Source organism: Neopsephotus bourkii, unplaced genomic scaffold (genome assembly GCF_033783945.1).
Source record: "Neopsephotus bourkii isolate Nb327-2 ecotype Australia unplaced genomic scaffold, CSIRO-AGI_Nbou_v1 NB_272, whole genome shotgun sequence".
In the NCBI taxonomy this organism is placed as follows: domain Eukaryota; kingdom Metazoa; phylum Chordata; class Aves; order Psittaciformes; family Psittacidae; genus Neopsephotus; species Neopsephotus bourkii.
The window spans coordinates 6821315-6846999 of NW_026900781.1; the positions used below are offsets into that span (position 1 = coordinate 6821315).

Below are 25685 nucleotides of genomic sequence, written 5' to 3' on the forward strand. Positions count from 1 at the left end.
AGGGAAGTCAGTTCCTGGACAGCACACTGGAACAGAGACTTCACACCCACATGTGCCCCGTATACACAGCTCAGCTGGGAGATTGGAAAAAGGCCCCGAGAAATACCCCTGACAACCCATGAAGCAATGAGTCACATTTTCTAAAGCACACAGTGAACTGCTGCCAACCTTTTTCATTTGGTTGGTCATCTTAAGTGTCTGAGGATTAAGTCATTTTGAGTTGGGCAAGCAAAGTACACTTGCACATTTACTAATTACCCAGCTAATTTATAACTTGGTCACAAACAAAAACAGCTCTCTCCCACTACAGCAGTGTCTCTCATGCATTTGGAGATGAATACGCAAGAAAGAACCTGCTATTTCAAGACCACAAGCGTGAAAGAAAGATCCCCCAGAGCCTGCCCCAGCATTGGCAGAAGCTTCAAGGATGCACTGAGTAACTCTTTCAGTCACCCTGGTTTCTCCATTCAGAACCTGGTCCCTGAAGATTTGCCAGTATAGAGTCATAGAAGAGTTAGGGTTGGAAAGGACCTTAAGATCATCTACTTCCAACCCCCCTGCCATGGGCAGTGACACCTCACATTAAACCATGTCACCCAAGGCTGTGTCCAGCCCCACCTTGAACACTGCCAGGGATGCAGCATTCACAACTTCCTTGGACAAGTGGGACGAGACGTACTGGTCCCTCTTCAGTAAGTGCTGATTGGGTAATAGAACCTGTAAAACCAACAGAGTCATATTATAAAAGCTGCCTAAATGCCAAGCTTTCAGCCTGTATTACGATTTCTTCAGCTGTGACTCCATGGCTACATCTGTAGCATAGCCTGGAGTGATGTTCAGCTGCTGGGTCTGTGCATGTATGCTAGTCATGATGTGCTAATATCCAGGTATATTCCAACTCTCCCATACACCTAGCACACTACATTTCTTGGGTAGAAAATTCTTGTGCATAGGTGGGAGAGAAGCCATGCCTGTCCCTGTTGCACGCCGTGCATCAGAGGATAATCCTTGCAGTCCGGAAACAGATTTACAGAGGCCACAGCCTCGGATTTGGTAAGATTTATGATCACCAAATGCTTCCTTTGGCCTGGGATTTCTGAAATGCTGTACCCATCCCCAAATATTCTGTGACCAGCAGCATAGAAAGTACAGAATATGGAATACAGTGTGACTGTAAAAGCAGGGAAGTTCTCAGGGCAGGCAGCAGTGGGAGATACCATTTCCTACATATGAAACATGTAACAGTATGAGTTTGGAAGAGAGCAGAGAAGAGAGACATTTGGATCAGGGGAATTTCTTCTAGAACAAGAGACAGAAAAGCAGCCTAGGGGTATGTGAACCCTGGAAGAAGCAAGTAGCCAAGGAGGAATCTGATTTCTCACTCTCCATAACCCCTAAAAATCAGTAGGGACACTAAAGCAACTTTTTTAAAAAATATCTGCTATTTAACAGAACCCAAAACTGCAGAGTACTCACTTTTCTTTGTTTTCAGTTTTGTAACTAAGCACTTCAGTGTGTGCTATGCTACAATCACAGGGCTTTCAGTGTCAAAAGTGACTCAGGTAAGCAGCACCTCTGAATAGCAGAGTGCTACAGGCAAGCTGCTTGGGTGTATAGAGGCACTAGGCCATAGGCCCCTTCTCAATGATGGTGTCGAATGTGCAGATACAGACAGGTTTTCCTCTGCTGGGTGTTAGCCATCACCTTCTTCTTCCCGAGCCCTTAAGCAGGAATGAGGCTGCTCTCAGCCTCCTATCATAGAGGATACTTTGCCTGCCATCTAATTTTCAAGAAGCAACCAAAACATAACTCTGCCATCCTCTGGTTAAGGAATGGGGTGCGATGCATACGCATTATATACTTTGTTTAAAATCAGATCCTTTGCCACAAGAATCATAGAATCATAGAATAGTTAGGGTTGGAAAGGACCTTAAGATCATCAAGTTCCAACCCCCCTGCCGTGGGCAGGGACACCTCGCTCTAAGCCATATTACCCAAGGCCTCATCCAACCTGGCCTTGAACACTGCCAGGGATGAAGCATTCACAACCTCCCTGGACAACCTATTACAGTGCCTCACCACCCTAACAGGAAAGAATTTCCTCCTTATATCCAATCTAAACTTCCCTGTTTAAGTGTCAATCCATTACACCTTGTCCTATCAGTACAGTCGCTAATGAAGAGTCCATCCCCAGCATCCTTATATGCCCCCTTCAGATACTGGAAGGCTGCTATGAGGTCTCCACGCAGCCTTCTCTTCTCCAGGCTGAACAGCCCCAACTTTCTCAGCTGATCTTCATATAGGAGGTGCTCCAGTCCCCTGATCGTCCTCGTGGCCCTCCTCTGGACTTGTTCCAACAGTTCCATGTCCTTTTTATGTTGAGGACACAGAACTGCACACAATACTCCAAGTGAGGTCTCACGAGAGCAGAATAAAGGGGCAGGATCACCTCCTTCGACCTGCTGGTCACACTCCTTTTGATGCAGCCCAGGATACGGTTGGCTTTCTGGGCTGCAAGTGCACACTGAAGCTGGCTCATGTTCATTTTCTCATCGACCAGCACCCCCAAGTCCTTCTCCGCAGGGCTGCTCTGAATCTCTTCTCTGCCCAGCCTGTAGCTGTGTCTGGGATTGCTCTGACCCAGGTGTAGGACCTTGCACTTGGCATGGTTAAACTTCATGAGGTTGGCATCAGCCCACCTCACAAGCGTGTCAAGGTCCTTCTGGATGGCATTCCTTCCCTCCAGCGTATCAACCGAACCACACAGCTTGGTGTCATTGGCAAACTTGCTGAGGGCGCACTCAATCCCACTGTCCATGTCAGTGACGAAGATGTTAAACAAGACCGGTCCCAACACCGATCCCTGAGGGAAACCACTCGTTACTGTTCTCCAGCCGGACATTGAGCCATTGACCACAACTCTTTGTGTGTGGCCATCCAGCCAGTTCTTTACTCACCGAGTGGTCCATTCATCAAATTGATGTCTCTCCAATTTAGAGACAAGGATGTCGTGTGGGACAGTGTCAAACACTTTGCACAAGTCCAGGTAGATGACATCAGCTGCTCTACCCCTGTCCATCTGTTCTGTAGCCCCATCATAGAAGGCCACCAAATTGGTCAGGCAGGATTTCCCCTTAGTGAAGCCATGGTGGCTGTCACCAAGCACCTTGTTGTTTTTCATGTGCCTTAGCATGCCTTCCAGGAGAATCTGCTCCAAGATTTTGCCAGGCACAGGGGTGACACTGACTGGTCTGTAATTCCCCGGGTCATCCATTTTCCCCTTCCTGAAAATGGGGGTTATATTTCCCTTTTTCCAGTCATCGGGAACTTCACCTGACTGCCATGATTTTTCAAATATGATGGCCAGCGGCTTAGCAACTTTATTCACCAGCTCCTTCAGGACCTGCTGATGGATTTGATCAGGACCCATGGGCTTGTGCACGTTCAGATTTTTAAGATGGTCTCGAACCAGATCCTCTCCTACAGTGGGCCCAAGGTCTCCATTCTCACAGTCCCTGCGTCTGCCTTCCAAGACTTGGATGGTGCGGTCAGAGCCTTTGCTAGAGAAGACTGAGGCAAAGAAGTCATTCAGAACCTCAGCCTTCTCCAAATCCTGTGTAGCTAGTTCACCTGATGGCTTCCGGAGGGGGCCTATGTTCTCCCTAATCTGTTTTTTATTTGCTATGTACCTGTAGAATCTCTTCCTGTTATCCTTAATACCCTAGCCAAGTTTTATTCTAACTGGGCCTTAGCTTTCCTAACCTGGTCCCTAGCTTCCCGGACAACATCCCTGTATTCTTCCCAGGCCGCCTGTCCTTGCTTCCACTTTCTATAAGACTTTTTTTTTATTTGAATTTTCCTCAGCAGCTCCTTATCCATCCAAGGAGGTCTCCTGGCCCTCCTGCTGCACTTCCTTCTAGTTGGGATGCAACACTCCTGACCTTGTAGTAGGTGATCCTTGAATATCAACCAACAGTATTGGGCCCCCTGTCCTCTAGGGCTATATCTCACGGAACCTTACTAAGCAGGTTCCTGAAGAGGCCAAAGTCTGCTCTCTTGAAGTCTAGGGCAGTGATCTTGCTGCACACTCTTCTCACTGTCCTGAGGATCTCAAATTTAACCGTCTCGTGGTCGCTGCATCCAAGGCTGCCCTGGAACATCACATTTCCAACCAGACCTTCCCTGCTGGTGAGCACGAGGTCAAGCATGGCACCTCTCCTTGTCGGTTCCCCTATTACTTGCAGAAGGAAGTGGTCTTCCACACAATCGAGGAACCTCCTGGATTGCTTGTGCTGGGCCGTACCGTCATTCCAACAGATGTCAGGGTGGTTGAAGTCACCCATGAGAACGAGGGCCTGTGAGCCTGAGGCTTTTCCTATCTCCCTATAGAGTGCTTCATCTGCAGATTCCTCTTGATCAGGTGGTCTATAACAGATCCCCCCAGTAATGTCTCCCATCGCTGTTTTCCCTTTAACCCTGACCCACAAACTCTCTGTTAACTGCTCACCAGTCCCCAGACAGAGTTCAATACTCTCCAGCCTATCCTTAACATGAAGGGCAACTCCCCCTCCGCACCTGCCGGGCCTGTCTTTTCTAAAGAGCCTGTAACCTTCCATTCCAACACTCCAGTCATAGGAGCCATCCCACCATGTTTCTGTGATGCCTATAATGTCATACCCCCGTAGACGAGCACACATCTCTAATTCCTCTTGTTTGTTACCCATGCTACGGCCATTTGTATAGAGGCATCTGAGCCGAGCTCCAAATGAACCCGGCTCATTGGCTGGAGCAGCTGGAATATCTCTACATTTATTATAGGTGCTGGCAACTGGCTGGGTGTGTTGGGATGGAATGATGGCCCCCTCCCCCAACACATCTAGTTTAAAGCCTCCTTAACCAGTCTGGCAAGCCTCCTACCAAAACTGCCCTTCCCCTTCTTTATCGGACCAGCTCCACCAGCCCCCGCTAGACCTGGCCTACAAATTTGGGTCCCATGTTCAAGACACCCAAACCCCTGACTATGACACCACCCTTTTAACCATTTATTAACCTGGCTAACCCTCCTAGCTTTTTTTTAGGTCCTCCCCTGTATCCTGGAGAATAGACGAAAAAACTATCTGAGCTCCAGAGCCCCTAACCACCTCTCCCAGGGCTCTGTAGTCCTTCTTTATGTTCCCCAGGCTGCTACTATCTATATCCCTAGCACCCACGTGTATCACCAGAAGTGGGTAATAGTCCGTGGGACTTACTAGAGCAGAGAGCCTCTCTGCCACATCCCTGATCCGTGCCCCTGGTAGGCAACACACCTCCCTTGAGACCGGGTCAGGCCGACAGATGAGTACCTCTGTCCCTTTCAACGTAGAATCCCCTACTACTACGACCCGCTGCTTTTTCCTGGCAGCACCAGTAGAGATCTTCTCTACCAGTGCATCAGCCGGCTGTTTCTGGCGCAAGTGTGTTTCCTCATGAGCCCCCTGCAGGCCAGCAAAGCGGTTCTGCGTAGGGGCAACAGGTTTAGGAGGAAGTACCTTGCTTTTTTTGTCCTTTTCCTCCTTTTTTTTGTTGGTTTTTTTTTTGTCACCAATTCCCAGCTTAATGACATTTTGTGTCAAACACCACCACTGATTTTTTTCCCCTGTAGCCTCAAGAGACCATCTACAAGGAAAACATTTGCCCCCAGTTCCTAGACAAGCAGCCTGTCTGTAGGCCATCAGTCTGTTCCAAAGCTTCAAGATAGTGATAGAAAGATGGAAAAAAACAAAAAAAAACAAAACAACCAAAAACCTAAAAAACAAAAACCAACCTCTAAGATTCTCCTGCACAGATTTTAATACACACTGTGCTACCTAGTCTGTTAGCTAGACCAGGCTGTTGTACCAGAAGAGATTAAGCAGGATCTGCAGTAGCACAAACAAGGACACGCATGTGTTCTGTCGCCTATAAATAGGCTCTCCACTTAAAAACACAACCCAAACAGCCAGCTGTTAACAACTAGACTACAGAGCCTAGGCAGCAGTTGTTGCTTGCTAAATAAATCTGTGCAACCTACTCATGCTTCAATTGGCAAATGATGTACAGATTAATGTTTGATGAGAGGTGATAATATTAACATGATTTCTGAAGAGGCAGGAGAGAAACATGCTAAGCATGAGAACAATCTTTGAACTGATGTTCTGTGAGGCTGTTAGTAGGCTTTACAGAAGCGAGCATTTTTACCTCACAGCTGCCACTGGCAGTTCTGGCGGGAACAGCAAGGACTGGCAAAGACAGGAGGGCTACTTCCATCCTGAGGGGTTGTCTTTGACCTTGAGTCTAACCTCTGTCACAGGTTTCCTGTGTGCTTAGTAGCCCAGCTCTGCACTGGAGATTCAGCAGCTCCCTTCCTACAGGGGTATTTCCAAGGATGAATGCATTGAAGACAGGACAAGCCAAATTCTTCTCCTAGCCCTAAATACAGTAACTATAGAGTAGAGTTGAGGCAGGGAACAGGAATGCAAACAAAAGTTTGTGTTATGCTAAGCTCAGCTGAGTCTGCCAGTTTTAAAGGACCGGGCCCCCAAAACCCATACTGCAGGTATTCTGCAATGACAAAGTTTGTTTGGGCCATGGAAGAGCTAGTGCTCCTGGAAAACACTGTGTTTGGCACAGACTACTTGCCAGGTCCCTCCCAGCAGTACCTTTATGCCATTCCAAGTCCCATGTGCTGACCTAATTGTTTGCAAGGCAGGACAGATTCGCATGGCTAACCTAATTCAACTTCCCAGTCAAAAAAAAAAAGGCAGAAAGAAAAGAAACCAAACCAAACCAAACCAAACACCAACAAACCAAAAGAAAACCAAACCCAAACCCAATTCCCTTCAGTGAACCATATGAACCCTGTCTTAGGGATGATTTCATTGAACATTTGGTCCAAAAGGCTAAACAAGGTTACCCCAACACCGCTGGGCTGCCAAGCACCTTACATGATGGGGCCCATCTAACAGAAAATACAGTCTTTCTGCCAAGACTATGCCTTTTGCCCTGTAGCAAACAGATGGTTGACACTTGCTGACTTGATTTCATTTCTGTGGTTAAACTGGAGGTGCTATTTCATCTAATTTGCATTGCCCCTGTTAAAATGCTTGCACACCTGGCAGGCAAGTCTATAGTTTTAAGCATCTGAACGAGCCATACCATAGAGGTCCTTCACACAAAACAGCAGCTTTGATACCAGGATACCCATGTAAATAAAATACAGCATAACCTTCCCAACTTCTTGTTACTCACCCTAACAAAAACAAAGAAACAAATAAAAAAGAATTGGAGGCCAAGAAGGAAAGAAGATTTTTATAGTTCAGTAATTAAATCCCTGGGATGTTTTCCACTATGCATGTCAATATGGATTTGTTTCAGACCAGTCTTAGACTGCAACAACTTCCCAGGCTTCAGAAGCAAGACTGCTTTAGGAAAGCAAGAGCAGAATTATGCTGAGGATTTGAAAATAGCAATTATCACAGAAACAAATTTAAAATTTATCCACATCTGGAATGATCCAACAAGAAGGTTAAAACTCTCTTAAAGAGACATTGCTGAATTTAGCCATGGTATATCCAAATCATCACCCTTCCATCTCTACCTTGCCTTCAGCCAGAGGTTACTGCTCCTGTAACAGGAACAGCAAGATACTGTTCTTGTGTGCAATCTTCACAGGCAGCTTATGGCAGTATGCTGGCTATATGCAAGAACATAATGCTGTAAAACGTCACAGCAAAACCTGACAGATCTTACCTGTCAGAGCTCTTACAGAAAACTACTACGGCCACACTTTGAAATTTATTCTAGCACTATTATTTTAAAGGCTGTCATATGCTTTATAAGGACAGAGTGCTCCCTCTCTCAACACCCAGCATAGACACAGTCTAACTAAAGGCAAATTGTCTTATAAAGGTTTGCATAAAATGACAAACTGCATTAAAAGCTTGAAATTCCTTTCTGAGAAAGCTAAATATAAGTCAATACGTCTTAGAAGAGCACAGTGACAGGGAAAGTAATTCATGGTGGGAAGCCAGGGGACACTTTTTTACTACTTCTGGCTGTGAGGCTCTCACCTGGGAACTGTTTCTGACATCTAGATATTTTTCTCTGTCAATGCTCCAGAGTGCATGTCAGATACCTATCAGTTCTAGAATAGGCACAGTGTGAAATACTTTGAGAAGCTGACATTATATCCATAAGCCATATGTTCTTCTTTCATGATCACAATGGGAGTCCCTTGTAAACAACAGGAGAAATTATCATGGATATTTAAAGGCTGAACATTTGCTTAATTTATTGTGAAGAGAAACATTACTAGTACTATTATGTTGGTCATATGTTAACGATATACAGCATTAAAGACTTACGGTGACAGTACACAAACCAAATCAAAGTCCTAAATGGATTTCAATCAATTTGCTGTTTTTCTTTACAGGAATTAAAGTTCCAGAACTCATAACAAGACTAAATTATTTTATCCATGGATTTTTCATCTTTATATATGATTACAACTGAAGGTCCCTGCTCACAAACACACAATGAAACATTATTTCCCCTCCTAATATCACCACCATGCATTGGTATAAACGCACCAGGACAAACTGCTAAAACATTCTAGCTAGTCAGAAAGGCTAGATCTTCACAAGTCTTCAGACTGTACTGAAACCCCTACTTTTAAAACATGTTTCTGAGTGTATATTTCAGGTTTCTTGAAGAAAACCATCTAACCAGAGTAACCTGCAATTATGATTTTCTTTTACAATAACTGACACTTCTGCTAATCAGGAAAACACAGATCCTGTATGCACTTGCCAAATTTAGCCATTTTACGTATCCTCAGATAGCTGTTGAAATAACGTCTTTTAGTAACTAACTCAAATTCCACACATTATCACTTTCAACAGCAGCAGGCTCTCAGGCATATAACTTCTTCCATGTAACAATGAAGCTAGTCTGGAGTGGAAAAATACACAAATGCACATGAAGAAAAAGCACAAAGTAGCTCCACCAAACATCAGCCACATTGGATTTAAAAGCGAGCAATCAGAATACAAGAGACAAGATTCGGCAGTGTGTTTGCATTTTGCTTTTTCCATTTACTGCAGTAACAGACTGTTCTGTTACACTCACATGGCTCTTCACCAGTTCCACTTGCAAAACCCAAAGTCATTTGCAAAGGGAAATCAGCAGAGCAGCTGTCAACAGAAGAGTAAACGTGATGATCCCATTATCATCATCCAAGCAAAATGTTGACTTAGAAACTCCAGCAACCTGGCAAGGCTTATCAAAGGCTCTGCAAGCCTGCTGCAAACGTTTATTGTAAGGTTTCATGTTAGGATGTCACCTCTGATTGATCACGCATATCAGAAAAGCATGGGATTGTTGACCTTTCTTAGGAATGCAGTACGCATCTCATGCATACATAGAAGGCAGTAGCTAGTCCTGAAGTTGAATCTTCAGGAATGGGGTTTCAGCAGGAGGTAAGACAGAAGTCTCCTGCTGTCCCTTTGCACAGGGGACAATTTCCTGAGACAACACCAACCAGTTTCTTACATCTTAGTGCCCACTGTTCTAGGCACCCAACAGAAACAGCCCAGGAACTGCACTGTAATGCTTGTTTCTAAAGCTGGTATTTTAAGCATTTACAGTTTCACTGCATAGCTTAAAGAGCTCTTTTCTGATGCAATATTTCTTGTTGGTAGTTTGGTTTTGTTTGATTTTTACGACTGTTCCACAGCACAGCTTTAGTGACTTCTTTCAAAAGAACATGAACTTGTGTCCATGCTCACCTGGTGGTACTAGTTTGTCATCAGTCCTTCCTTAGTGTATTATGAAAGTCGTGAAGCGAGCTGGGGAAACAGCAACATCCTGTGCTCTCCTAGGTAATGTTGCAGCACACTAAAAATAGCTGCTGCTTTCCACTCCAGAGATAGAAGCTTCCTGAGAAAAGGCATTTCTATACTAAGGGTATACACACGATACACAGTGCTCTGATATATCACCACTTGTCCATATGTAAAGTGAATAGATTTGTAATATTTTCCCAACCTAAAAGCTATTCCAGACACACAACTAGTACGCTTCTAGTAAACACTCTTCAGCCTCCCCTCCCACCCCAGCTTGAGCAGTGGTTTTTAAACTCTATCTCCACAAGATAGGTGCTGCTAAAGCAGCTTCATGTTTCTGCTAATCTTTTTGAAATACAAGAAAGCAATAAACATTTCAGGAGGAATTTTGGAACCTCTTTGGATTATTAAAAAAAAAAAAAAAACAAACAAAAAACCCAACAAAACAAAACATATTTTGTTTAAATAGAAGCAAACAACAAGTTTTTGCTCTCAGCTCTCACATACAAATCTGGACCATTCCCCATTTAGCCAGAAAAACTGAATCAATCTATTTCTGAACAGCTTTCACATTAGGACTGAAAGTGCTCTCTATGCATATCAGAGGGTTTCAGGAATTGAGTGTGAACAACAGCTAAATAGGAGGGAATATTTAGCCAATTCTTAAACTACTTATACACAAATTTTGTTCCCACATACTATTTCACACCACAAGAATGTCTAAAACTTAGCAAGACAATCTCCACTCTACGCAGGCTTATGCAAAGAAAAGCTACAGATCCAGTCCCACAACAACAGATGAAACTGAACTTACTCCGAGCAAGGATAGGTAAAGCATGAAGGTCCCTCACTCAGAAGGGGGCAGAAACCAGACAGATGCTGCCTGACAAAGGGAAGGGACCCACTGAATCAAGGGATGGAAGAAGTAACCACAAAAGTTTAAAATATAAATCTAGAACTATGAACCAGCTATAGATATAAGCAGCTGAGAACTGGATACTGAGCACAGGAACAAAGCTATGGAACAGCTTTCTTTAAAGTTCTGACAATTTTGCATTAAACTTCTGCTAAAATGTTATTTGGCCACTGTGCAAAAGTATGTTTACGATACGTTGCTTACAGTAGTATCACATTTGGCAATGCAGTCAGTCACTCCTGCCCCATGCTCCTAGGAAACCCAGGAGATGAGCAGTGCAGGCTCCACCTTACTGCATGGCCAGTCTCCCAGCAGCACAAGAAATACCACCAGGAACAAGTAGCTCCTCACCTCGTCTCTACTGCCTGCTAAGGCAGTCTGACAGGCCAGTGCTTTGCCTGTTCTAACTCAGGAAAAATGTGTTTGAAGAGCTTTGCTCAGCACAGCCAGCATTCTGTGAACAGCAGCAGAGCTCTAATTAACAGCACAGATTTCATCTCAGCAAACTGTTTTAAAAGAAATCTAAAAGTACACGAATACTCCAAGTTTAATCCATACGGCAAAGAGCTGAATCACAGACTCTGACAAGGCAGTCCCTGGAAAGCAGCTATATCATACACTCCGCTTCTTGTTCCAGGAGTATCCCAGGTCCAACATGCTCTATATGCAGATAAGCTGAAAGGAGCATGCCAGTTTCAAACACCCATGAGAAAAGTTCAAATCTGGAGTCTAATTAACTTCACAAATCTCCCTTACCTCTAACATGGGAAACTTGCAATGAGATCGGGCAGCCTCTCTCTGTATTCCTGACAAGACATCTGGATTCCAGACAGTGGTATTTCTCCTAAGCCCTTCCACAGAGTCCAGACTGCAGTCAGGAGCAAGCAAGGATGCCAGCTGACCTAGGCTGGAGGACTGTCCACCCTCACAGGTCACTTTGGAGCCAGGTGGTTCTCTCTTAGGACAGCTCTCTTCCAGGAGGAGAGCTGTCCTGCCACGTGAAAGGAGCTCTAGCATCACTTCACAACAGAGCAAAACTGATGCCTGGAACATCCCCAGCCTAGTTGCTCCAGCAACTAGAAGCACATGGGATCACAGGCCTATTTTATTCCCTGTGGAGTAACTTGCCCTTAACTACAGTCTTATTCCAGTGATAACCACAAGCTCTGTGTGGGGCTGCTTGTACATTCACCCTTCCTTCTCCATTAGCACAGCATCTCATGTAGCTTGTTCCCAAGGTTGAAGAAATATTGCCAAGAGACCCTCATTTATGCATGCCCTTCTGACAACACATGAGTCCCCCTATTCCAACAGGGCTTTGGTTTGCCCCTTTACATGGATTTACACTTCCAGGTTTCTTTATTCCCTTAGGGAAGTATATTTTGGCTTAGCCCAAAAGCTTAGAATGAGAACCCCATGCAATTTCCACTGTATCTTTGAGAAGATAGTCATCATTGGCTTCAAATTTGAGGCCAAACGCAGCATCAAGTATTCCAAGCAAAATGGCCCGGGTCTGAAAAGGCCCGGGAAAAAGGCAAGCTCAACCCAACAAACTGATACGAGACTCCGACTCATCCCATGCAGAAGCTGCCTTTGTCTGCATTACATATTTCTGGAGAACAAATGCTGCTGAGTTACTACGCAGTGCACAGGAGTCTTTCATACCATGCAGTCTGCAACAACTCTTCAGTGGCAGAAACAAAAGCTTTCTCAGAAGACCGAAACATCCACTAATTCAAATATGGTGAAAACACAGATCCCCTTGAGTTCAACTGATACACTTAGAGCGGAGACAGTTTCAGCAAAGATGACAGACATTAGTATATTTAGGCTAATAGCAAAAGTATCTAAGATGGAAACATAAGTAGCTTTCATAGAGATTAATTTAACAGGAAAACCAACAGGAAATGCCAGCCTCATGAAGTTTAACCATGACAAGTGAAAGGTCCTACACCTGAGTCAGAGCAATCCCAGGCACAGGTACAGGCTGGGCAGAGAAAAGATTCAGAGCAGCCCTGTGGAGAAGGACTTGGGGGTGCTGGTCGATGAGAAAATGAACATGAGCCGGCTGCAGTGTGCACTTGCAGCTCAGAAAGCCAACTGTATCCTGGGCTGTATCAAAAGGAGCATGACCAGCAGGTCAAAGGAGGTGATCCTGCCCCTCTGCTCTGCTCTTGTGAGACCTCACTTGGAGTATTGTGTGCAGTTCTGTTGACCTCAGCATAAAAGGCCATGGAACTGTTGGAACAAGTCCAGAGGAGGGCCATGAGGATGATCAGGGGACTGGAGCACTCCCATATGAAGATCAGCTGAGAAAGTTGGGGCTGTTCAGCCTGGAGAAGAGAAAGCTGCGTGGAGACCTCATAGCAGCCTTCCAGTATCTGAAGGGAGCCTACAGGGATGCTGGGGATGGACTCTTCATTAGGGACTGCAGTGATAGGACAAGGGGTAATGGGTTAAAACTTAAACAGGGAAAGTTTAGATTGGATATAAGGAAGAAGTTCTTCACTGTGAGGGTGGTGAGGCCCTGGAATGAGTTGGCCAGAGCAGTTGTGAATGCTCCATCCCTGGCAGTGCTCAAGGCCAGGCTGGACGAAGCCTTGGGTGATATGGTTTAGTGTGAGGTGTCCCTGCCCACGGCAGGGGGGTTGGAACTACATGATCTTAAGGTCCCTTCCAACCCTAACTATTCTATGATTCTATAATTCTATAAATGGAAGGTTTTGCTGTTGCTTTGGAGGAGGAAAAAGAACAAAGAGGGATGCAGGCAAAAGATATACTTCAGCTAAGCATCAGCCTTCAGCCCCATGAAGTTTTCCAGTTGGGTAGAAAAAGAAAAAGCTCTTCTGTCTCTCAGGCAAGCTGCGTTCTGCACATAATTGGATACAGAGGTGAGACGCAAACACAGAAGTTCTGAACACCAAGAAGATCTGTCCTTCAAACCCATCAGGGAGTCTTACCATCAGATACCAGTGCTCCCCACCAGTATTTCATCACATTGAAACTAAACCCATGAAAGGCCAGCCTGAATCCTTGTTCAAGAAAGCACTGTGCAAAAGCTGCTGTGAACATTGCAGCAAGAGAAAAAAAAACATACTAGCACACCCACTCTCAACTAAGTAGCACAGTCCCTGACACTTCTAGTGACTAGTAGAATTAACTAGTTCTTATTGGAAAGGAAGGAAGACTCTGAACTTCATCAAAAATTCCACTTCCTATTTGTCAGTCTTTCCTTAAACTATCCCATGTTTCCAAGAAACCTGCAACCTCAAAAAAAAAAAAAAAGTTTAAGCACCCCTACTCCTAATACCAATTCAGGAAGGGATTCAGTACTATTCACTTGAATAGCATTCAGTCAGTCAGGGAAACTGAAACAGTAACATATGTGAAACAGCTTGAGTCTTGACGATGTGAACTATACAGAATTAGTTAATGGAATTTTTCTTTAAACCCACACACTCACCATAACATTCATTTAGTAAATCTGAATAAGAGCTATATTCAATAGCAACACAATCTGCGTGTGAACATTTTGTGAAGGACTAAATTCCATGAATCAATAATTTGTTTTAATTGCCCCAGTTCTGTTTACTATCTACACTGTATTTGATGTGTCTTATAAATGTTGGACATCCCCTATTTTAAATCTCTATATAATGCTCTGAGTGAACAAGGCCTGTCTACTTCAATTTCAAAAGAGAATTAAGCATCTCCAGAAGTGTTTGAGGCTAAGCTGGTCCTTATTAGCTCTGTTGTCAGAAGCTCAGAAACAAAAATAACCATGTCACTTAAATTTCAGACAAGACGACCTTCATTCAATATATCTCATATTTTACAAAACAGTAGTATTTATATCACGTTGGTATCATATATAGTATAGTAGTTAACATTAGCGGAATCATGAAATATAATTGTTATTACCATTACAACGTTGATATGTTGATTTTTAGTACTGACAGTGGTGCTTGAAATATATACTGTTTACAACATTTGTTCTAGTTAAAGAGATTTGGTAGAATTTGCTAATCAACTGCAACCACTTCCCACCCATAAAACTGATGCAAAGAAGAGAAAAAACAGTGGGATCCAAAGACAAACACTTTTACTTATAACTCTTTACAGAGAAATCCCTCTCTCTCCATATGGTTTTTTCTTGGCTCTTAATCATCTTTTCATTGGCCTCCAGCTGGCTGTCTCACTATCATCTAGCAGTATCACTAGCAAAACCAACTTGTTATGCCAAAGTCAAGCACAGAAAGATAAGAGCTGCAAAGTAGCAAGATGCAGCAACCTTTAATAGGGGCAAACACAGCATAAATGATGCATGGCAGGGTCACTTCACTTGCCTCAGCAGAGCAACCACTGCTGCATTCCCAAAGCACAGCAGCAGAGCTGCACTTGCACTTTTTAGTAGTGGGAGTGAAAAAGTACTACAATTGAAGCTACAGAGAAATTCTGCAGGCAGAAGTGTAATTACCTGAGTGGGAATTCTGGCAGAAAACCCAAACCTCTTTCTCTCCTTAAATAGAAAGAAATACTGTGCAGTCACCATGGAGAGATTACGTACAGCTTTTGGATCACATGCATCACTGAAATACAACACACACAAAAGAGCCAGCGATGGATCTGGTTTAGTGAAGCACAACCAAAAGTCTATTCTCCATTGGCTACAGCCACCCAGTCAGTGTGGCTCTCCTTGCCATTCTTCCCTTCCCCATCTTACAAATATTAAGCTCTACGTCAAATCTCAGCCTCCACATTAAAGACCAGCTCTGCGAACTGTTTAGCCTATCTGGGAGGTACCTAGAACCTGACACGGAAGACCCAGAGACGAAAACCCTGACAAAATCATTCACTACCATCCAAGTAAGTTTTCAAATTGGGAATAGAAGAAAACCCCAGGGAAATAAACATCATATAGTGCCTGCCTGTGAAAGTCTACTTGGATTATCCAAGCAGCCAGTCTTTGAAGTGCAGCAGCTCTTGCATGGTCTGTACAGGCTTAAACTTCAGATGCAGAATTTCTCAGTTTGGTCCAAGACCTCTGGTTTCCAATCACCTTACGCAGCTAAACCCACCTCCTCATGTCTCCTACATACTCCCTCCTTCTGCCCACTTCACAATCCAGCTCATTTTATCTTGTGCCTCCCGCAGCCTCCAGACTCAGCCTCCGCTGTAGCCCCCCATCTCCTGGGGTGGATTTTCCCCCTCCACTCCAACACATCTCTAGCAGGTACTTTTCCCCTCAGTTCTGCAGCAACACACCAGGGGAGAGTCACCAGAGCATAGGGAAGATGAGCACCCTTTCCCCCCTTCACACACAGTATGTGCTGGAGTTTTCCAGAGTCCTTTTGATTTCAAACTCTCATCCAAATGGTGACTTGTGACCACTAATATTCAAGGCACTTCCACTATAGCTGCTCAACTATTCATTTCTATTTTCAAAGAGAAATACTGCTTCTCAGAGCCCCTGAAAAATCCACCCTGATGCTTTCTATTGTTTGAAGTTGGTAGGAATGTTGTCAAACTAAAAGTGTCAGAAATTTGCCTCTCTCCAAATCAGCCAAGCTTTGTTTTGCTAATAACTTCAGCCAGCCTCCAAGCCTCAAGAGAGTGCTTTTCATCTGCGTTCATGTTGAGCTGATGATGCTACATGGGAATCTTTCACTTACCGAGACCAACAAAGTGTTGCTGTGTATCAGGAATGCCATTTCACAGATAGTCCATTTCTCACCTCTTTGCAGTAGCTCTCTAATCTAGCAGCATAAATAAGAGATAGCTGATAAGTTTGTAGGCAGAGAGATGTCCTGTCTCCCATTCAGTTTTCCTAATCACCCTGCAAGCCAAACAGCTTCAGATTTGGGAGTTTTGAAAACAACTCTCCTCATTTAAAAATATACATACATTTCAATTTCCTCTACAAAATACCATCAATATAGAAACAGCTGTTTCTGATTTTGCAGTGATTTTCCCCTGGCAATCACATCCCTGTGACTGGCTTTTATTTTCATTCTCACATGACAAGGCAGAATGAGACCTGCACTTCTTTCCCCTTCCCACCATTACTAGCCTTCTAACAGCTCCTTTTTTTTCCTCCAGTTTCAATGTTGTGCTTCACATACGCTCTGTTCTCTGGGCTTTCTTAACGGGAAATATCCTGTATTTGTATTTATGAAGTATTATCCTCTATTTTTCAAACATCCTGGTGCCTTGACTGTAGAGAAACTTGCTCATTTTTAACTTTATAATTGATGAAAAGCTGCTAAAATGAGAGGAAGATTTTTCTCTCGTCAATCAGCATCAGCATGAGAGCAGTCTACTCGTGAAAGCCTGTAGCTCTGGTTGTTCAAAACATATTGTTCACCATGTCACTTTAATCATGTGCCTAAGATATTAAAATATCAAGCTCTAATGTACAAATCCTGTTGAGATCCACGAAGGCTCTTTTCATAAGAACAAATGAGGGCCAATTTCATGCCATTTGTTACATCCTGTGTACTCTTATTTCTTCACACTATCTACTTGTCTTTCTTTTTATGTGCCAGTAATTGGTTTGTAAAGCATAAATCATAAAGCTTACCTGGGTTTTGATTATGCTACAGCCTATGGCTTTATATTTAATAAATTTTTCTTACTTTGATAACTGACACTGAGTTTCCATTTTATCACCTTATCTGCATTTGAAGGAACAAATAAAAATCCTTTTTTGTAAGGATTAAAATTTCACCTCTTACCATCAAGTTTTAGAACTGCACCATCACAGCAAGTGTTTAATCAGAAATGCAAACAAGCAGCTCAGCCTGTACATCATGTTCTGCCATACATCAAGAAGCAATCACATTTCAGCATTATCACATACAACCTGCAAACATCTGCTAAAGAGGAAAAAAAAAAAGAACAGCAACAACAATCACCAACCCACACAGTGGCAGGTTATTTGACTTGCGTTCTGCGTGAATTCAAACTGGACACAAAAATCAGGTCCCTGTCGATTACGGGTGAAAAAAAAGAACATTTCTCTGAGAACACTTGCTTCTCAAGAGACAGTAGATGCACATTTTAGAGTTCCTTGCAGCTCCTGGATATGAGTGCAGGTAGATACAGTCATATACATGACTTCTGAGGTGGGTAGCAGTGCTAGCTACAACTTGGAAGCCATACAGTAAGCTTAAGACAATGCTTTGCACAGTCAAATAAGGCATCCTGAGGCAGGGAAGACCACTTTCATCTAACTGCCATGCAAATGAGTTTCTGCAGCTTTCCAACCAGAACAGCTGAGGGTTTGGACTGGAGACAAGAGGAACACATAGGGCTGCCTGCAACCACCCACCCAGAGTAATCTCTGAGGCAGCAGTCACTCTGCCTCAGTGTTGGGGTTCATTTGATGCTGAAAGTCCACCAGCCTTACTATGTAAAAGACCAATTTATTTCTTCTAGCAGCTGATGACCTCAGCACAAGTGATCCAAGACATGATCTTCAACTGACAGCACTGCCTTAACATTTCTCTGCCACCTTTTATAACAACCTCCTGGAAGTGTAAACCACAGCCGTTTTTTTCTTCTTTTAAATTTCCTAGAGATCTTCTAGGGATGTAAACAGACTCAAACAGTAATCAAGACATTGTACAATGATCTCAAAGGATGCTTAAAAGATTTTTCTCTACAGATTGTCCCTGACTCCTGATGACATGTCCTCCCATATAAAAGCTTGCCTTGCTGCTTGGAATTCCAGATTCAGGGCTCATCTTTTCTAATAGCTAATGGTGCTGACGAATACTTAAGAAATCTAACCAGAAACTGAAATGTGGATTTTCTGTGACAGTATCTTGTTAATAAAAAAATAATAATAATTAAAAAAAAAAAAAAGAAGGAAAAAAAGCTGGAGGCTCACAAACACCCCAAATGACCTCTGCAGATTTGCTGCTCTTAAACAAACATCCCAGCTGTGCAAAAGAAATACATTCCCTCTCAAACTCAGAGGAGGGTGCTTGGACAGAGACAATGATGTCTGTACATCAAAACATATGAAGAAAACCTTCTGTGATGTTATTTATTGTAGCAACAGGCCCTGGCAACAGTTAAGACTCTATGGTGATAACAGATAATCAAGCTTCCAAGGAAGAGGCTATGGTATTTCCACTCCCTGGACTTGCAGCAAGGAGAAGCAGATCATCACAATTTCACCATGGGCTGCAATATTTCTAATGAGGTTGCTGTCATACAGGTGTGTTCTGAGGAGCTACAGAACAACCAGGAAGCCAAAAGCCAGGTACTGACTTCTTCCCAACAGACTCTGTTTATTAAGAGATGTCCTAGCACAAGTGTACAATGACATATGCAATCATAGAATAGTTAGGGTTGGAAAGGACCTCAAGATCATCTAGTTTCAACCCCTGTGCCATGGGCAGGGACACCTCACCCTAAACCATGTCACCCAAGGCTCTGTCCAACCCAGCCTTGAACACCACCCGGGATGAAGTTTGCAGAGCTGTGTTTAGGCTTGAGCCAACTCTCACAGAAGACATAAGAATACATCTAGGCTCTAGTCCTGCCTTCTTTGGAGGTTTAAAGCTATTGTTTAGAAGGTGCACACCTTACCAAGCACCAATTTAAAGCTCAGTTTTAAATTTCTAACCAATGAGCCACATACAGAAAGCACTTAAAGTACTGAAACAATACTCCAATATTCAACTGGGTTATAGACACATTTAGGCTTAAGGTCATTGCTTCCTTTCCAAAATGTTCCAAGAGATCTTTCCTCACCATTGATAATCCACTTGTGACAGAACATGGATAAGTATCAGGAACACTTTTGTCTTCCACTTCACTCTGAACCTGCCAGTTTTATTCTAGATACCACCTCAAATGTTTAGAAGCTCAAGGAGCTTCTCATTTGTTTATTCATTTTCTTGTAGACTAAAAATGACAGCATTGGTGGAACAGAGATTGTCCCAACACAGGATAGGGTAGCTTGCCCAACAGGCACTTCAAAGGATGGAGCCATACCTGAAGACCAGACCAGTAAGAGAGACTACCCTGAGGAACTGCCAGAAAGATTTACATCGTCTCAGAAAAGCAGCAATGCACAAAGCACGGGTAAACAATAGTTGAAGTTCATATCAGCTCCACAAATGGAGACCTAAGAAAATAATCTGGCAAGTCTATTGCTACAACCAACACATCCAAAAACAGTCATATTGCAGCGGTGCAAGGACTGAGCTCTTACCACTGGTTTAAAGCTGTGCAATAGTAGCAGACAGTATTTCCTAGGTGATGATTATGTTCTGCAGCATGACTCAACCCTACCAGAACAGGCAGCAGAGTAGATACTTTTCTTGGCAGATGCCTGGAACAGACCAAGAGAACAAACAGCCTTGCCCCCCAGGGGTAGCCCTCTCTAAGTGAGATTACAGCACACTGGGAGGATGCATTCCCCACGGGAGGGCTGTCAGTCTCATGTTACAAGTCAGTTTTTACAACATAACAGTCGATACAGTGCCTCTGACTAGCATCAGGAACAGTAAATAAATACCATGTTCCTCCTTAACTTTGCAACCAAAAGTTGCAGGGCCAATTATCATATAGAGAAAACCATAAAAGCTCCAGAAATCATCATGATGATAAGCAAAGGTCTGCTAAGAATTATTTTTTTTTCTCTTTAGGAACAAGCAAACACTTAAACCCAAACTTCTCTGCCTTAGGCTACTGCTGTAGTAAGTATCCTAATGGAAAAGCAGCACTATCTTTGGAACATTTAAACCCTCTAATTTTGTAGTTTAACTCTTGTATTTTTCAAGTGCTAGGAACAGCTTACATTTCACAAACACACTAAATGGAAAATTTACAGTGCTTGTTTACTCTTTGTAATAAACAAGGGTTGTAATAAAATATTTCAAATTAAACACAAAAACAATAATTACTCATGTTTGCTATTCATTAAAGAGGACTTAACTCCCAATGCCACAGAAGGACATGATGAAAGGATTTCATTTCATATTGAGAAGTTATTTACTTGCTCTGAAATGGTGTTTCATCTAATTTCAAGCTCCTTTTCCTCCCACTTGCTAAAAGGATAACTCCACAGGAGATTTCTAAACAGAAAAAGTTTTTGAAATCATGCTTGAATCTTCTGTTTCAAGAGAAAAACAAAACCTATACCGTATCAAGATATTGCAAATAGATTTTTCTGCTGGATTAATAGAGTAGGAAACCAATACAAATTCACATCACTTGTCAGTGTTGCCCACTCATCATGCTTTTACTATTTTTTTTTTGCCAAGCTATGTTTTGCTTCTGACATTTAAGTCTTCTGACCGACAGCTGAACCCTAGTGTGGTTTCGGTGACTGTCTCAGTTGTTTTAGGACAGATATAGAGTCAGCTTCTACAAGGTGGTAGATGTTACGTATTTTGTTTTACAACTAAAATATAAGCCAACATTGTCATATTCACTCTGCTTACAAAGAGTGGCAGATGTCAAATAACGGCAATTTTTATTTGGTCCAAGCATTCTTTATACAAAAGCTCTAACTTCTGTCAATAGAGGTTGGGCAGATGGTAGAACTGTCAGCTGAGGGTTGAAAAACCTGATGGGTCTTGGCAATAAAGTTGTTCTTTGTTTATTCATGTCTAATATGTGGAAACTAAACAGCAACTCAGGAGGGTTATCAAAATAATTTGATTTTTAGTCTCAAACACTGTTTATATAATTAAGTGTTGGAATGCTTATGGTCAGACGCAAATGTAGTAATGCTGCTATAACAAAAATCATAAACCACAAAAGCATATGAAAGTTTGGGTTCATTTAACAGAATGATCATAGTGATCTTTACAAGATGGCCCTTTAGTAGCTTGTGCTATCCCATCTCAGTCTGGCTTTTTCTGACAAGATCACAGAACCCTTGAGAACTTGAACTGTAAAGAGCTCCCTACATGGAGCTCCCACATCCTTCTGTGGGAACAACTTCAAAAATTGGCTTCAAAAATTGTAACAGGATAGTGATTATTTCAACCCTAGGTCCTTGGTGTGGGTTTATCACTGCTAAAACAGTTTGTCATATGGAAACCAGTAGAATTCAGCCTCCTGGCTGATCACCACATCTTTCCAGGAGTAAGTTCTACCCTCAGCAGCAGAGCTCTAGGACTGGACTGCTAACTTGTATGCAGCAGAGGCCAGCAGTATTATGATTACAAAGCCCTAACAAAACCATTCTTAAATATCTTCAGTAGTAAAAGTAACTTCCCTAAATACTTACGGCTTCATTACCAAATCCCCACATCTGATGGGTGTACAGCAACACTGCAAGCATACAGACACATGTCTCAGCAGAACAGGAGAATTCTCAGTGTAGCCAACGCTCACTCACAGAAAGCACTCAGGCTATTAGCACTTCATTATTTCTAGGCTTTCATTGGTAGAGTCCATCACCTCTAAGTATTAAAAAAAAAAAAAAAAAGCAGAAGGCAATCAGCAAAGTGCCACCCCAACATCAAAATATACTTTGCTGAAAGCTTTTAATATCTGTACAGAGAGACACCTGGAAAAAAACACTGAAGAAACCACCAGCTAGGCTAGAAAAAAATTCATTTGGAAACAAGGAAGTGGGTGATTCTACAATGAAGAACACGAAAGTTCTGCTGAAAGCAAGGTAAAAAAATCCAGGTCATTAGTTCTGCTGTGTGTTATCCACTATTCACTTTATCAGCAAACCCCTCCATTTTTTATAAATCAAGCTAATGCAGGCAGTTAATAAACAACCTGCTACCAAAACCTAATTAGTGACAACACAGTGGGTCCTAAATTCATCTCCAAGATGTTGGAGGTCCAGGTTTGTTTTTGCTGAAAGCCTGAGATATTACTCTAAACATATGCATGAGAGGCAATTTCTGGATAAGTCTTGTTTTTCCTATAGCAAAAGATGCATCTTCCACAGATGCCAGTGTAAATTGACTGAATTTAGTGCTGATTGGAATAACATCCTGATCACGTTGAGGTAGAAAGATAGAAAGAACTGCTGCATGTGTTTGACACATACCTACTTCCCTCATTACACAGCATCGCTGTTTTTGTTGTTTTCTTCTAGGTTAGGGAAGAGGAATTGAAGAAAATGCCACAAGACATCACATATTTTTCCAGTAACTGCCCACCAAACTACAAGAAAACAGACTGAAACTGACTTCCCAAGTTTTGAAAGTCAAGGAAATAGACATCCCTCTCAGCCCTCACCTTTAGACAGTAAGCCAGTGGTACTGCTGAAGGAAATAACTGCAGTAGAAGCCACAAACAATTATATGGAGAACTCTGTCATTGTGCCTGATAACTTACAGCTGCATTGATGAAAGGATTGGGATCTAAGCTGTCTTGCAAAAATGAAGAAATCCTCTGCTCCCTGCAGCTGTCTTTATTGGAGCATATGTGATTCATCATGAGGCACACCTAAGTCTCACTGCTACCTATCTCACCTGGAAAAATGGTATCAAGCCTTAATTACTGCACACCAATTGAAAGTAAAAGAACAAACAAGAAGAGTCAGGAAGAAGCAAATTAGTAACTAGCCAGTCACTAAGTTTCAGCACATACAAATTATCATGATTCTGTCAGATTTATTATTACTATTAGATTTAGCTCACTCCTTGGATGGCTCCATGAAAATATTCCCTTCCCCTAGGGAGCAGGGAACAGGGGGGTTGGAAAGACACATGGGAAGACACAAAACAAGGAGTGCATAAAGGAGAAAGGGGTGACTATCAGGGCTTTGGACCAGCAGAACATGATAAGAACCTAAGAATAAGAACAAAGACTAAATTATCGTGCCAAGCAAGTGGCAAAGAGGTGACAGCTTCATGTAATAAGGTGACAACAGGCGCCAAGAACATCTATTTCCTAAGCATTGGGCATAAAAAGGAAGGATAGAATAAGTACTGAAATTACAGTGGAGAAAACAGCTAATGGGCTGAAATACACAAAGCACAGAGGAATCGTCCACAAGGAAGGAGATAGCTGCTTCTATTGCAGAGTGATGTGTTTGGCCAGTCTTTTGATTTTGGAATCCCCAAAGCCCTACCTCCAGCGTGCACACAACCTTTACTACAGCCAGCTCTTCAACAGGCAAAGCAATGGTGCCATTCTCACTCTCCCTGCTACTGGCTCTGCCACCCCCTTCTGGTCCATCCCTAAACACATCCATCACCACTTCCATTTGGACTACTGCTTCTACCCAGTGCCCACCCTCATCAATCCAATGCCACACTCACCTCTGGTCCTACCCTGGCTTTTTATTTTCTTATCTCCAGCTACAAGTGACACATTCTTCCTTTCCACCTTCCAAGCCAAGTAAACTCCGTGGCAGCATAGGACCACTATTCTTTTAAATCACAGACCAAATACTACAAAACAGATGAAAAAGGAGCCCTTATTTTTACAGTCTCATAGTAACTCTCCCTATCACTTCAAAAAGAAAAAAGCTTTCCTGCTTTTTCTTACTTTCCCAGACTTGTTCTATTATCACTAAGGGGAGGAGCAAGAGCTCATCTCATTTCCTGAACAGCTGGGATCCCACCTGAGGAGCTGAATAAGGCAGCTCACCAGGAAGAGTCTCTTCTTCTAGATCAGCTCCAGGCCTAGCCAGATTAGCAGGTTTTGTGGGAAGGGGAAAAAAAAAAAAAAAAAAACCAGGAAAAAGATTAGGAAAAAAAAAAAAAAAAGAAATGGAGAAACCTTACTCAGCTAATTCAAAATTATCCACAACCTGACATATAGGAGAAGTAAGAGATCTGAGGGTACATTCTCACACCACAGTTAACCCAGGCTGTTCACTAATTTTGGCCTGTTAGGTACTCCAAGCCAAGGCTACCTGGCCAGGCTTGGAATACAAACTGGGGGGTGTGTATGCATGCAGACTGTTCCACCAAGTTTGAGTAATTGGCCACCCCTTGCACTAATAGCCTCTCAGTGTCTTCCCACAGTTTGAAGAGGAAAAACGACAGTCTGTCTGCAGCAAATGCCATTTCTTCCACTATTTCCTGGGTGGGGAATTTAGCTCCCTGAACAACAAAGCTCAGTGAGATCCTGCAATACAGAAAAAGAAGCACAGCATCAGGCAAGGTGCCTTTTTGTAATACGAACGCTCATGTGCTTTCTTCTGTCTGGCTCATCAGTGTCTCAGATGTAATTGTTAGTCTCTCACATCAACTATGCAGCAAAAATACCCTGAAAAAAAGCAAGAAACGAGGGCCTTTGCAAATGTCATTACTAATTGCAGTCTACTTAGAAAAACTTCCTAGAATCAAAGATTTGAGATGAAGCAGTGGCACCATGTAGTTCAAATTCTGAGCCGAGAAGTGATGCTGTTTACCTTGTCACCTCTACCCTGGGAGGACACAGCCTTGTTGCAGAAGCGAAACACTCAATTCTGCCTCCTGAACAAATCTGAGAATTTAAACCCAGAGCAGGTACTTTTCCATGTCCACCTCAGGGGGTAGGGTGAGTATGAAAGGGAGGTAGCCTGGTATCGGCTTTGTCAAGGGATTGTTAACATTGTCTGGCTGACCCTGTTAGACCAGCAGGAATAACGTTCTAAGTCTTTCTAGGATGCCTGTTGAAAGAGGATGAACACTCTGTATAAGCAGTGGAAGTCAATCTCAGAAGAAATGCACGATTTTTATCTTATACAATGTTCACAACAACTTTAATTATTGCCTCTGTTAGGAGGATCTGCTGAAACCCACAATTTCATGGGGTTTGGCACAGTAAGTTTCTGGAGCCTTTTCCTGCATTAGAAGATAAAAACTCATGGTTAGGCACACAGAGTAAATCTTTCCTGAACTTGGAAATAATTTAAAAATAAAGATCAGATCTCTCTGCCGAGTTAACGAATGTCTCTATTACTAACAAGAGAAGCAATTAAGCCT

The 25685-nt window shown here is 42.8% G+C and overlaps 1 long non-coding RNA gene across 1 annotated transcript in view; it reads right to left on the reverse strand.

Moving 5' to 3' along the window:
• LOC133208548 (uncharacterized) overlaps positions 1–11824 on the reverse strand; it is a 76369-nt gene extending 64545 nt beyond the window's left edge. Inside the window, exon 1 of the long non-coding RNA XR_009724432.1 lies at positions 11533–11824. This is a non-coding gene — a long non-coding RNA (uncharacterized LOC133208548). The remainder of the gene's footprint in view (positions 1–11532) is intronic.
• Between the last annotated feature and the right edge of the window lie 13861 nt (positions 11825–25685).